At 31.5% G+C, this 15,968-nt stretch overlaps 1 long non-coding RNA gene across 1 annotated transcript; it reads right to left on the bottom strand.

Moving 5' to 3' along the window:
* Positions 1 to 2,074: 2,074 nt before the first annotated feature.
* LOC127705916 (uncharacterized) lies at positions 2,075 to 10,403 on the bottom strand. Its single transcript, XR_007984111.1, has 4 exons — positions 9,957 to 10,403; positions 6,521 to 6,584; positions 5,987 to 6,082; positions 2,075 to 3,537 (listed from the first exon to the last, which is right to left on the bottom strand). It is a non-coding gene; the product is annotated as an uncharacterized LOC127705916 (long non-coding RNA).
* Between the last annotated feature and the right edge of the window lie 5,565 nt (positions 10,404 to 15,968).

The following is a 15,968-nucleotide window of genomic DNA, read 5'->3' as shown; positions in this document are numbered from 1 at the left end:
TAGGTTACATTTCCTATCATGACTTTCTTGAAAGAGGGTTGCTGCTTACAAGAGAGCAATTTTAACCAATTGGTGAAGTCGAAATCATCCTTTCGAAAATTTTACGGACGGCATCCTAAGTAGGTTAACCGTTAAAGAATATTTCACAGAAGACGACGGATATGTTTCAATTATCGTTACCATAATCCCGTCTTCTTTTCCCCGAATGTGACCTACCAAATAAGACTTATCACCGGGTTTGTACTTTCATGAGTAACCCGACGGAAAGCACATGTTGAACAGAATATTCTTGCCCTTTCAGAGCACCTGATATTACCCCTAGTTTCTGATGGAGTTCGTGAAATCATTTAGAAAAAGGTTGTCTCATCTCATCGACACCAAACACTAAAAACAAAAGAAAAAAGAACCGATCTAAGAGAATTGCAGTTACTAAACACGATACTTGGAAGCTCACTTAAACTAACAAATTATTCATGTTTTACAAAAATTTAATATCAACCGCTCTACATGATATGGAGCAATAAATGTTCATAACTGTAAATTAATACATACTAAGTTACATTTTAATTTGCAAAAAACAAAATCAATGTTAATAAAAAGAATTCGTACTTCCATATAAAATAGAATCGGAGAATATTAAATCTGAAACTTAAAGATGATTCTTACAAAAGATAAATTTCATTTCACAATAATGTAACATTTGTTTTTTTCTGATATATTATAATGCAGCGTCGGTGTCCCGAAAATTCGTCAAACATATACTTGTTTTTATTTTTTCACCAACAAACTTTAATTACAAGGTGGTTTTTGAACAACACAAACCAATATTTATTAGTTATATCGTGATTGTTTGAAATTTTAACAAGAGACAAAGATTATATTGGTGTAGTTTGAACATTTCATTTATTAAGCAGGAACTTATCAGTTGATTTACATATTAACGGATATTTTTTTAGATATCACACTTTAATAAGATTAATCATTATTACGTGTTTGTACTTGTGTATAGCATTGGTCATATTGATTAATAGCTATGTATGTCCACTCTTTTATTAGACAAAGGTACAACATTTCTGTAGCATAAAAAAAAATTGTTTTATGCTCAAATATTATTTTTTTATAATTTGCATATAGAAAAAAGTTTTGTAATCAAATGATCTAAAAAGTAATAGTTACCGTCTGTGATGTCATATTCAAATATAAGAGGTAATTTGAATACCAAATCAATTTGACTTCTTTTGAAGAAATAATATAAATTCTTCAAAATCTTGTCATATTTGGAAAAAAAATAATGTTCACGATTTTCCTCCTGCTTACAAAATTTACACTGATCAATATTTATATATAATGCATTGGAATGATATAGTGTAATAATTTACATCTAACTATTTTGATTTCTTTTCGGTTGAATATTCATAATCAAAACTGATGACAATAAATTCATATATATTTCTAATTTATCGGTTTTTACTGTCAGCTGTTAAATGATATTTTAAGATGGGATATTGTAAACAGTCAAACGTACAGTTATGTGCAAATGCTATTCCATATTCTAATAAGACGAACTCAATGTGTTTCCAGAAAATACAAGTACACAATAATTGCGATATACGCATATACATGCCTTTACTGTCTATTGAGTAAGATGTACAGAAAAGTACGTTAACTTTGACAATTTTGTAATTTGTCAAAGACAAATAGGAAGTATGACATTTTAAACCAATACTGAATATGGTGATAATTCTTCTTTTTAAAGTAATTTTATTCATTTATAGGCAATACGTTATAGAGATTTTCATAGTTTTACCTTCTCTTGATAAAACATCAAAATGAAAAATATTCGTTAAATGTATACATTTGCATACTTCCAAAATTATGATTAACTTTAACAATGTAAAAATATTTCATTAACATATTCATTGTATATCAACCACATCAAAAAAGTTAAGCAACAAAACTTCTGACTGAAAATAAAATTAAAACAAAATCTCGATTTATCATTCAAATTTTCTAACTCTTGAATCAATTGTGTTTTCAAAAATACATCAGTTATGTTGGTAAAATTTCAAACAGCTACACTAAAAGTAAATTTTGAGAGAAGGAGTCAAAATTGAAAGTCTCAGTTTTAACAGTTTTACAATGTTCTAGTTAGAAAATTAATACAACGAATAAAATTGACGAAGTGGTAATCCAATGACATAATTGATTACATAAGAATAGACACTTACATTTCCTTCGCACAAAAATGAAAATCAGATTATTTACCAGCATTTACGACAAAGACACGAACCTTAAAAGTTGGACCCCCATTAATTCAAATGAAAGTGTCGCAAAAATGTCTAGGTACAACGCGGTTTTTGTCTATAAAAATTACGTTTTTTACAATTTCAATTTACATTTTCTATGATCACGGATTCTATTCCGTTTTGTTGATTTAATGCTGAGCCTAATAAGTCTTTATTATATCTAGCTAAACCTCTCCTTCAAATATACGGTAAAACTTTAAAAAAATAAATATATCTAAAATTTTGTAGTTAAAAAATGCACAAACTGACTAAGTGGTGAATTCAATGGAGAAATTGATCTCATAAGAACATACATTAAGTAAAATAAAAAGTAAAATAACAAATATACCGAACTCCAAGGAAAATTTAAAACAGAAATTCCCTTGTTAAAAAGCGAAATCAAAAGCTCAAACACATCAAACTAATGGAGAACAACTGTCATATTCCTGACTTGGTACGGGCATTTCCTTATGTAGAAAATGGTAGATTGAACCGCGCTTTTCGTCTTTAAAAAATACATTTTTTATTACATTTTTTTATTCAAGAACTCATTTATCAGGAAGCAAATATGCCAAATCAAATATAAAAACAAAAATAACAATTCTACGTTTTGTTTTTTGTTGAGAAAAGAGTTCGTGTCCCAGAGAATAACTTACAAAACTTTCTTCATTTTATTCCATCACCAATGTACACCCAAAATGTTGGAAGTATTGGACTATAAGAGTTGCATGGATAATATTGTGCAGTATAAGATTAAAGATAGATTTTGAAATTAAGATCATTCAAACCCCGTAAAAGTTTAAGTTTAATAATTTGATCAAATATAATAGTACGCAAGGAAGCAAAAAAATGGTTATGATATATGTATGGTATAGTTGTATACATTTGATAAACTTAAAATCTACAATGAAAGAACTAGCATTGCCCGATAATTAATAACATTAAGTTGGATATAAGCAGCACAAATTTTGAATATAGAATATGAATAGCAATAATAATATACAGATTAATCATATGTTCTTATACAGATTCTCCAGTTCTGTCATCCCAGGAAAATACCAATATGTTCCACTTGTATTAGCCGAAAGACCAAAGAGCATATCACCCTCTCCATTTGTCATTTCTGCTAACATCCTTTCAAACACATCTGTATTGTTTGAGTACGCAAGGAAAAACAATCCTGAATGGCCGTTTTCTTCAGTGTATGGAAGAGATTGCCTCACTATTTGTGCACTTCCTTCTCCTTCTTGAACTAAGATATAAAAGCTGCAGTATTATCTTAAATTCTGTCAAGAAGATAAACACCTTTTCCAGACGCACCCACTTTCTACAAAATGATTGTGCAATAAAATGTACAGATAAAGTTAAAAAGTGTGCACACATTATAACAATATCTGTCTGATAAAGAATAATAAAAAAAACTGACGAAAAACTCGATAACCAACCTAGGTATATAAGCTAAGTATGTGTTACAGGCTATTCAATTTGTTTAATAGTTTTGTTAAAAAGTTTTGTATTGAATAACTTTTGCTATCAATTATCTTTTAATCTATTAATATTTATGTATTTTCTTATCATAACAAATCTCACATCAGCTCTACTAGAAGATGTACGTCTGATAAAAACTAGAAAACAGATGAATAACTGAAAAGGACATTATGACCCGAATTGCTATCAAAAGACTAAATGTCAATGATTAATATTTTGTCTTGGATACATTTATTATGAGTTGTTATTGGCTTAAATTCAAACTAGCTTTCAGTAACTTCGTGTACTCTCAGATTAGAACTTGTGTCTTTTATGTGTTTGCTAGTTGTTTTTTGTGCTTTGTGTCGATATAACATGACAAGACTTATCAATTGATGTTGATACGATGTTATTTTGACTGTTAGACAACGGTAAGGATGTGGTCTCTCGCAAATATGTTTAACCCCACCACATTCTGTATGCGCCTAACACAAGGCTAGTGTTTTAGCTCAGTGATTGTCATTTGTTGTTGTATATCACTGTTTTTTAGTTTGCTGTTTTGTAGACTTATCAGACTCTTCGTTAACTCTTTGGATTGGTTTAAACTTTTTCATAACAAGACCTTTGATATCTTGAAATTCCTACGGATTTTGCTCATTGTTAAAGGTCGTACGATGACCTTTAGTTTCTAACATCTATGTCATTTGGTCTGAGTTGGACAGCTGTCGCAATGGCAATCATACCGCAGTTCATTATATTTTATTTATCCCACCATATTTTGTATGTGCCTGACCCAAGTCGGTAGTTTGTAGTTCAATGGTTGTCGTTTTGTTGCTTTATATCTATGTTTTTCGTTTGTTGTTTTGTAGTTAAATCAGACTCTTGGTTTTCTCGTTTGAATTATTTTTATTTTCATTTGAAGGCCTTTCATAATATAAAAACAAAGGATATGTGGTATCCATCCATGACACATAATCAGTTCATGCTTAAAAAAAAACACACTCAAAAAGCAAAGGAACAACGAGACCTACAACACGAAGCGTACGGTGATTGGTTAAAACTTTGTCATAACAAGACCTTTGATATCTTGCAATTCCTACGGGTTATGCTCATTGTTAAAGGTCGTACGATGACCTTTAGTTTTTAACATCTATGTCATTTGGTCTGAGTTGGATATCTGTCGCATTGGCAATCATACCGCAGTTCATTATATTTTATTTACCCCACCATATTCTGTATGTGCCTGACCCAAGTCGGTAGTTTGTAGTTCAATGGTTGTCGTTTTGTTGCTTTATATCTATGTTTTTCGTTTGTTGTTTTGTAGTTAAATCAGGCTCTTGGTTTTCTCGGTTGAATTGTTTTTATTTTCATTTGAAGGCCTTTCATAATAGAAAAACAAAGGATATGTGGTATCCATCCATGACACATAATCAGTTCATGCTTAGAAAACAAACACACTCAAAAAGCAAAGGAACAAAGAGGCCTACAACACGAAGCGTACAGTGACATTTAGTTGCTGACATCTACGTCATTTATTTGGATAGCTGTCTTATTGGCAGACACACCGCATCTTATTATTTTATAAATTCGGTTCAGACTTTTTAGATAATGATCAGATCAAAATTGCCATTTAAGACTAATTTTCATGTACTGTGGAAATTGCTCTAAAAATTTAGTTATCATGCACGAAGAACAGAATTATGCAATATATATTATTACGATTTGAATAGTCGACGAACCATGATTTATCAAAAGTATAAACTTTCTTTCAATACAATAGTAAAACAAAAAAAGGTACACATAGATGGCCGTGATAGGCATATTTAGGAAACAATGACAGAAAAGCGCCCTCGAAAAATGTTTATTACAGTTTTCTGCAACTCATGGGAATGGCTGTCTATTTGACACGTAACTCATCCTTTATAGTCATGTAAAACGGTATATTGAATTATCATTGATATGGTCATAATTACAAATTAACTGTTTACAAAACTTTTTAAATACTAAGGTTTTTCTACCTCAGGAATAGATTACCTTAGCTGTATTTGGCAAAACTTTTAGGAATTTTTGGTCATCAATGCTCTTCAACTTCGTCCTTTATTTGGCCTTTTTAACTTTTTTTAGATTCGAGCGTCACTGATGAGTCTTTTGTAGACGAAACGTGCGTCTGGCGTAAATACAAAATTTCAATCCTGGTATCTATGATGAGTCTATTTGCAAATGTATTCTACTACCTCTTCTCATTAAGTTAACATGAGCTCTAGGTTGTATATCCTCTAACAATCTTCCATTTTCTCTTTTGCGTCCAATCCATTGATTCTGTTGATCAACTTAAAAAGATATACATCAGTAAAAATGGAAATCTCACTATGAATAATACAACTTACAAACATCCCAAAAAACAATATCTCTTATAGTCTAAGATCTAGAGGAGCTTCGTTCTCAATCTGTTCTAAAGTTACAAAAGCTTTATGAATGAGAAGGAGGAGAAGGAGGATCACATTCAGTTTCTTAAATTCCGAATAAAGAATTATCATTGGATTTTTAATGATCTGTTTAATCGATAGCGGCAATAAAACTTCTCACGACAAATGCATCACCAGTCACATATGCAGCAAAACAGGAAATTTTGGTTTAAATGAACTTACTATTGAAATTAATGGTCGTGTTTTTGGAGATCAAATTTATGTATCACGTGTGAAGTTAATTCCTTGATACTCACGGACAAAACTTGAAGAGTTACAACATCATGAAATTTTAAAACTCACCGATAGCATCATCCGGTCTTTCAACTTTTACTGTATCCATTCTGTGAGCCCATTTCTGTGTGATCTTTAACAATAAGTTTACTCATGACATTTTCGAAAATATTTAATTTATTAGCCCAAATTATTTAAACAAATTAGACGTTCATGCTGAAACAAAAGCGCAATGAACGTCATTTACATTTTCTTTGTTTCCAATAGAAAAGATGTCTCTTTTGAGGTACTTCATTCTATTTATATTCACATTCAATATGTTGGTCAAAATAGGTAAACCATATTAAAACTAATATACAATATAAAAATTCTGATTATAGAATTACACATTAAATATGCCAAAAAAAAAATCATTGTTACAAATGGTGTCAATCAGAATTGAAAAATGTCAACTTGATAATGCCATAAAAGTTGTCGAAGACAATCCCAATAATTGGATGAAAGAGAAGGTCAGACAGAATGAATCTAAGAAATAACCAATCATTAAACATTTACAAATCAACTATCAACTAAATATCTCTAAACGTGTTTAAAAAAAAAGTCAAAAATACCATGCTAATAATTTGGTATGCCTGATAGTCATTTCATCTCCGTAAGAGTCATCGTTGGAGCTCGAATTAAAATATTAAGAAGGCCAATTGCAATTGGAAGGTCAAATCAATTACAAAGTTGAAAAGCCTCAAAAACCAAAAAATTCATCCAGAAAATTTGCTAAATGATTTTAGTTATAGCCACATAATTTTTCAATAAGTTGTTGTTGGCTTTTAAATAGCTGTCAGTAATTCTGAGATCTGTACTTTTTCGTTGTGGTCATGTATTAGTACCCTGCCACGTCTTGTCTGTGTTTCATATGTTGTGATGTTACACCACTGTCCCAGTTTGGGGTGGGTTGGACTCCCACAAACATGTTTAACCCCGCCACATTCTGTATGTGCCTGTCCCGTCAGGATCCTGTAATTCAGTGGTTGTCGTTTGTTGAATATCATTTATGATTTTCCTTCATTGTTTTGACTCTATCGAAAAATAAACTCATCATAGATACCAGAATTGAAATTTTATATTTACGCCAGACGCGCGTTTTGTCTACAAGAGACTTATCAGTGACGCTCGAAAGGCCAAATAAAGTGCGAATTTGAAGAGCATTGAGGACCAAAAACTCCTAAAAGTTTTGCCAAATACAACTAAGATTTATGACTTTTGAACAGCTGTATACTACTGTTGCCTGTATTTGTACATAAATCAGGCCGTTAGTTTTCTCGTTTGAATTGTTTTACATTTGTCATTTCGGGGCCTTTTATAGCAAACTATGCAGTATGGGCTTTGCTCATTATTGAAGGCCGTTCGGTGACCTATAGTTATTTGTTCTATGTTATTTTGTTTCTGGTGAAGAGTTGTATCATTGAAAATCTTTCCACATCTTCATATTTTTATATTAAGGCAATTTATACCTTAGGATAAGTAAACTTACATAAAAATTAACATATCAATGATATCGCAACATGTGGACAATGACATGCCTACCCTTCAGGAGCACTTGAGATCACTCACAGTTTTTGGTTGGGTTCGTGTTTCTCAGTCTTCAGTTTTCTAAGTTGTGTTTTGTGTACTGTTGTTTGCCTGTTGGTCTTTTTCTTTGTTAGCCATGGCGTTGTCAGTTTATTTACGACTTATGAATTTGAATGTCCCTCTGGTGTCTTTTGCCTTTCATTTCTGTCTACTCAAAAGAGCTTACTATTGGACTGATGCTACACTAGGAGACAAAGCCTCTACAACTAGCCGTGGCAATGACCAAGTGGTTTTAAAAACTCACCAAAGATACTAAGTTTATAAATGGGTGCGCCGAACGTCTAAATAAGATTTCACAAGTGGCGATCCAAAACACTTGGAAATACAATCAAATACAACGTGGAAGAGCATTAAAAACCTTAAATTCCGTAAAGGTATACCAATACGGCTAAGGTAAAATATGCGTAAGGGAGACGAGGTAGAGTCATATTAGTATTTCGAGTATATCAATATTTTATAAACAGTAAATTTACAGAAAATGAACGTATCAATGAAAGGTCATGCTAACACTATAGTGTTGACTACGAAGATAGTGATAAAAATGGATGCAAACGTTATTTTTTTAAAGAATTTGGAAGAACAATGCACACAATGACATCAAATGTAGTTTAGTTAAATCATATCTCTGTATATTAACATACCAAGTATCAACTAAGTATCAATGAAAAGTTTGTTAAAAATTGAAAACTTAACGAATTGTTCCATGTAGGCGTAAGGTTTTAAAAAGCCAATTTAACAAAGAAATTTTTAGCTTATAAAATAGGTTCTAATGTAAGTACGCCAACCTGAATAGTTTTTTTCAAATGATATAACGCATCTTTGAATCGATCATATAACAATTATGCCTTCAAGGTAAATATTTTGCTGTTTACCTATATATACATTTTATCATTACAATCATCTTATTTGACTTGTAGAATTGAAAGTAGAGACAATGAAATAGACACTTGATAGGAATAACTCTTATTAAGTTAAAACTATTTGGTCCTGCATGTATAAAGACGAAAAACATTGACGACGTATTAACGAAATTACAAGTAAACGTACAGTGACATCTTTTTATCTAACAAGGACGATTACTCCAAAATGATAGAAACAAAAACAAAATATTAAAAGTTGCAAACGGACTTTTTTGCCCTAGATTCGTTTCTGGCAAATGTGATGCTGTGCAAATATTTAATAAATATTATAGACGAGATGATATTAGTTTGTTAAAAGTTTGTTTTGACAAATTGCTATTCACTGCAAAAAAGTATCAGGTCAACAAACAATCACCAAAATATAATTAACAAACCATCTAGACATATTTGGTAAACTAAAATGACAGGGATGCCATTGTGTTATACTTGTTGATGGTTGATTTTGATGCTTTTTGCAAAAATGTCATTTTTTTTTTTTCTTAATTTAAGGTTTCAAACATAAAAATTTCATAAAGATTGAATAATTTGGTATAATTATGATTTAAAGCGCTAAATGTCGCCTACGCGTATCTAAATCATTTTAGTTTTCATTAGAAATTAGAATTATTGTGCAATACAAAGCAGTAAACGTAATATTTTTGTTTCTTTCAATACGAACATGACTTACTTATTCTCAGGAGAGCATATATATCATTAACAAAAAAAGACTCAGCTAAAGGAATCGAACCGCTTCCCATTTCTATGCATCCAAATTCAATCCTGGTTTTGCTGGTTGATGTTGCTGAAGTATTATTATTTTTGCTCAAAGTTATTTGAACACCTTTTGTTTCTTTTTGTCTTTTCTCTGTGTTGTGGCCAGATCTTCGTCGACACATTGTTTCTTATTGTCTTTCTTATTTTTCTCCAATTTGTATAAGCGTCATATTCTATGTACGTATACGGAATATATCAGTACTTACAACAAAGCTTCCACCAGTATTACTCAAAACAGCCCAATTTCGTCTTTCTTCAGTTGTAGCAGGATTTGCAATTCCTATGAATAAACACAATACATGCGGTTAATACTCAGAACGTTATCATGAATTTTCGAATTTCTTGATCTTTGATTGTTTTTGTGTTTCTTTCATCTTTTCAACTTTTCACCGGATCTAATAAAAAAAAGCAAAATTAGAAAAAAGATAAAAAATGGGAATCATAAAACACATGGCAGAAAAAAACACACATGCCAAAATTTTTGAAAAAAATAATTTAAACTTCCTTAATTTTCTGAGTTTTAAACATTTTTCTGGATTAACCTTCTCCTAGAATGCATAGTTACAAAACAAAAAAGAAAGAAAAAGATGCATAAGTACAAAAACAGCTATTCATGACCAAAAGTACCCGAATGAAAATAACACTATAGGTTGCACTTCGTAAATCAAGTGTGATTTGCAAGCAATGCCTCTTTTTTGGAGAAATTTAATATGCATATCAATATATATACTGCTACCGTTTACATGGTTGTGTCTGGATGCAAACTATTATTTTGTTTAAATCAGACTTGATTGGAGAATTAAATGGATAGAAATAAAAATGTCTATTTTTTCAACTTATTTTTCAGGAGGACTGGAAGACATTGTGGTGTTGAGTAAAATTTAAGGTAGATCATAGGTATATATTTCTTGAGATAGAATTTTCTTATACTTTGTCAAAATGAAGATTTTACTATGATTTTTTCAAAAATATAATATAAAGTATGGGTCACCGTGCTATTTTTCAAGCTATGAGTCGTTGAAAATTGCCTAAATTTGGTTAGATTGTTCATGAAAAAACACATTTGTGTGCATAAAAAGAAATCTATGAGATAGAATTTTGAAATAAATTGTGAGAAGATAGGTTTTATAATATGTTTTAAGAAAGTAAACAGAAAAAATGGTGTCACCGAACTTGTTTTCTTGCTACAAGTAAAAATTAAAATTTTCCCTATCATTCTAGTATAATTTTTTACTAAAAGAGTTATCTCCCCTAAAATGGCTGAGTTGAAAAAAAAGGATTTTAAAAACGCAAAATTTGATATTTGTTTAAATATTTTGAATAAAACAAAGAATCACCAAGTTTTCCTTATATAAATAAACAGTCTACCCAATGAATTGCAAATCTGTCTCCAAATTTGTACATTTGAGCAAATAACTAGACCGATTGTGTACTGCGATTGTACAATCCAAGATGGCGGTATACCATGAATCTACCTTAATGGAAAAATTCAGTGCGATCCAGCAATGTTTATAAAACTTGAAAATATGCCGCACAGCTATATGCAAAAAAAAAAGTAGTGCATGTCTCCTTTCCAGGGAAATATAATATTCTCCTCAAAACTTCCTGAATGAAGAGTGACTGCAAATGCATTGTATGTAGTTCTAATGGGAAAGTGCAACTTTTTCATTTTTCATACGACCAAAGAACATTTGACTTCACACAAATCAATCAAAGGTAAACTTTGCCTTAAAGACTTGGAACCTTAGTTCTTTAATAATTTCTAAATATTTCAACGGACAATACAAGAAAGTAACGTTATGAATCATGTAAGTACCGAGGAACTTGCTACTTAGCTGATTATACGTTCGGGTACGCATAGTCTACAAGCAGTGGTATCAATCAAGTGCTATAAAAAACGAAAATAATACTTTAAAAATGTTATACGTCCCGAACTCTTTTCTGCATTTTCCTTCAACAGGAAGTACAATGCCGAAACATTTGAAAAAAAAAAAGATTTCTACGTACAGAAACACATGCAGAGCAATACATGACTAAAAGGGACATACAAACTAAATCCATCTAAGGTTATATTTACCGTGGGGAACTACAACCCTATTGATTTTTAATAATATCAAAATTTTCAATTGACATTTAAAAAAAGGTTCGATGTAAATCATGTCAGAACCGATGCACTGACTACTGAGCTGATGATGCTCTATGGAACTTATAGTCTACCAACAGCGGTATTGACTCATTGCTATACAAATGAAAACAACACTTTGTAAATGTTATACGTCCAAAGCGTTTTTCTGTTTTATATATAGGTCAGACCAACACAAATTCATCATTTAAACACAATAATTCACACACAACAAAAATATATAAATCTTCAGATGATTGCAACACAGCATAATTTTGTGTCATATCTATTTTAATAATAAAAACTTGATTGTGCAGTAATAGTTCTGATATATGGTTGGACCACACAAATCTTTTCATCAGATTCAGAAAAAAAACTCATTAACGTTCACAGGCTTATATTTTTTACGCCACACGCATGCAAAGGTCTTTAAAAGTATAACAAAAGTCTGAACTACAAGACAAATGTTAAAAGGGGAAGTCCATATAAACTGACACAATCAAACTCTATCAACCAACGGAACAATTGAAAAACAACTGCCATACTCCTGTCTTGGTACAGGCACTTTCCGGAGAAAATTTAGGGTTGAAAGGAACACAATATTTAAGGTTTACTATTCATTTGTTAATCTTAGTGAATGCAACCCTACAAGCAATGTTCAATCTATAATATATATGTTAATGCTCACCTTCAGGGTTGGCTTACTTACAATTAATTATCGTATTATAATCTCATATCTAACGAACAAAACTGTATAGAGTTTACACCTACCGTCCATATAACCAGAAATATCTCGATGGTGTTGAAATGTAAATCCTCGAGTTATGCTTGTTTTTTCGGGATCAACAATTTTATGTGGCAGGGTATTATAGAACACGTGTTGAAACTCGTATAGTGTGCCAACATTGTTTCCTTTTGCATGGACAAATATGTCGCCGCCTAATTAGGATAAAGTACATAGTGTAAAATTAATTGACATACACATAATGCAGTTAAAATATATTGAAGTATACAGAAAACAAACATCAGTAAATGATTTAGGTATCAGATCGTGTAAAATAGACGAAAAAGCAAAAACTAGAAAACATGTAAGAAAATTTGTGAAATAATACGAATAATTATACAAATATAAAAACAATATGAATTTATATGGTTTTCGGAAATATCTCGACCTAAGAAGCTTCGACAGTGTTAATATTTTGTTACAATGTAGTAATGCAATAAAACGATTGAGCTCTTTTAAAACACACAAAAAAAAACTCGTTTCATTACATTTTGATACTGTTAATATTTGGTTTATAACATTGTTTTGACAATCGTCGTCTCACTGCTCATGTGTACCAAAAACACTTACGCAGCACATTCAGTCAAATTTGAACTTTTATTATGGGATTTCATGAGTTGTTTGTTCCTTAAATATTTGTCGTGACGTCAGCCTATTTATTTACCATGGATTCTTTTTCTAGAATCAACGCTTCCTAAATCCGTCGCTGAAATGGACTCACCAAATCATATTCGATTGTTTCCTTTGTGTGCTTAATTTCATTAAGTTTGAATTGACTAATTTACTGATTTCTGTTCACTAATGGAATTAATTAAAAAAAAACATCCCTTTAATCTTTGTAATTTCTATATGCCTTTACTTGGAATCGAACCAGTCTTTGAAATTGTTATGTGTGACTGACATCAACATATCGACGAAACCTCTCGGCTACCAATAGGTTACAATTTAAATAGATATAGGAAGATGTGGTATGAGTGCCAATGAGACAACTCTCCATCCAAGTCAAAATTTATAAAAGTAAACCATTGTAGGTCAAGGTACGGCCTTCAACACGGAGCATTGGATCACACCGAACAGCAAGCTATAAAGGCCCCTAAAAATTACTAGTGTAAAACCATTCAAACGGGAAAACCAACGGTCTAATCTATATAAAAACGAGAAACGAGAAACACGTATGAACTACATAAACAGACGACAACTACTGTACATCAGATTCCTGACTTAGGACAGGTGCAAACATTTGCAGCGGGATTAAACGTTTTAATGTCTATTTTATATATATATGTATGATAATTTTAAGATATAATTTCAAAATCAGGCTTTGTACTTATATGTATGCTTAATATAAACTCTTTTTTTCAGTTTTATGAATGCATGTTTTGTTATGTATTAATTGTTGAATGTATTTTTATTGTCGATTTTAAAAGCTCTCAAGAGCTTATATGTTTATAATTGTCTTGTATATACTGTTTAAAAGAACCTCCGTGTCTTATATCTTCTGTCATAGCGATTGCGTCTGATGTCTTAGCGAATAACACACTTTCGTCTTATGTCTCCGCGATAAATACATCTACCACCAACGTCTTGACAATTAATACATTTACATCTTATATCTTAGCAATTTATAAATACATTTACGTCTTATGTCTTAGCAATTAATTCATTTACGTCTTATGTTTTAGCGATTTATACATCTACGTCTAATGTATTAGCGATTAACACATTTCCGTCTTATATCTTAGCGACTAATACATTTACGTCTTATGTTTTAGCGATCAATACAACGTCTTATGTCAGCGATTAATACATTTCTTTTTAAAAATTACCTTTGCTGGGTAATACAATCTTCTTTCCTATTTTCCAATCTTGATATTTAACTTTTTCCGCAAGTAGCAAAAAGTTATCCCGTAAACCCTGTAACTCTTTTTATCTTTTCAAAATCTGTAATTGGCATATAACATATAATCATACTCAATAATTAGCTCCTTCAGTTTTGTTTGCCGAAATTTCAAACTTGAATCTGCCTCATATCTTGACTGACATCTAGAAATTGACAATGAGGGTCGGTTGAAAACAAAACTTTACGACAAAAGAGATTATTTCAGCTTCCCAATTGTGAACTTTCCATTTCTATGTAGCAGCATTCCAGCAGCGCCTGCATACCGAGTATATATCTCCCAATTGATACGATATTCCCGGGCTTGTATTTCCTATCATGATTTCCTTGATAGAGGGTTGCTGCTCACAAGGAAGCTATAAAACAAGAGTTCCAAATGGTGAAGTTGAAATCATCCCTACGCCATCACGAGTTGGTTGACCGTTATGGAATATCCGTTTCACAGATGATATCGGATATGTTCCTTATGTCGTAACTATAATCCCGTTCCGAATTAGACTATTTACCGGGTTTGTAATAACATAAGCAACACGACGGGTGCCACATGTGGAGCAGGATCTGCTTACCCTTCCGGAGCACCTGAGATCACCCCCAGGTTTTGGTGGGTTTCGTGTTGCTTAGTCTTTAGTTTTATATGTTGTTTTTTGTGTACTATTATTTGTCTGTTTGTCATTTTCTTTTTTAGCCATGGCGTTGTCAGTCGATCTATGAGTTTGAATGTCCCTCTGGTATCTATCGCCCCTCTTTTTTAAACGAATGTACGTTTTGGGGCTTATTAAGCCTTTTCATCATTTGTAAAACATTGTATGACGTGTCTGTAGTCTCGTTTTGGATTACAATGAAGGTAATTATGTATAACTAATAAGTATTAAGTCCGGTATTTCGTTACAACAAATCGATTAAGATATTACCAAATTATTTCATGGATAGAAAGATTTGGTTGGGAAGTATGACTGTAAAATCATAAATTTGTTCGGTGATGTTGTTCACTGTGTCTAAACTACAGCGGCAAAAAATGTTTGGACTCGATGGTATCTAATATCCGAGACGGTGACGGAACATTAATAGACAGAAAAGATGTAGGTTTCTGTTTATTTATTTGTTATTTTTATGCTATCGAAGAATATATATACATATATAACTATTTTTTATTGTGAGATGTAATATTTTCCACAACCGTTCTAGATTAACGGAGAAATAAGTAAAATGCATGTCAAAATGACGAATGGAGTGAACCTTGCCTCGAATTTGTTTAATATCTCGTTAAATTGTTCACATTGTACGGAAAGAAAGGTACAGAAAGAAAGATAATGACTTGGAGATTGCAAAACTAGCCACTTTGAGCACCTCAATACTTGTATTTTTGTGTATGGAACGAAAGAAATGGGTCATGTCAAAATGGAAGAAGCCGGTTT

This window comes from Mytilus californianus, unplaced genomic scaffold (assembly GCF_021869535.1).
Source record: "Mytilus californianus isolate M0D057914Y unplaced genomic scaffold, xbMytCali1.0.p SCAF_6, whole genome shotgun sequence".
Taxonomy (NCBI): Eukaryota; Metazoa; Mollusca; class Bivalvia; order Mytilida; family Mytilidae; genus Mytilus; species Mytilus californianus.
This window is presented reverse-complemented; position numbering and strand designations above follow the sequence as displayed.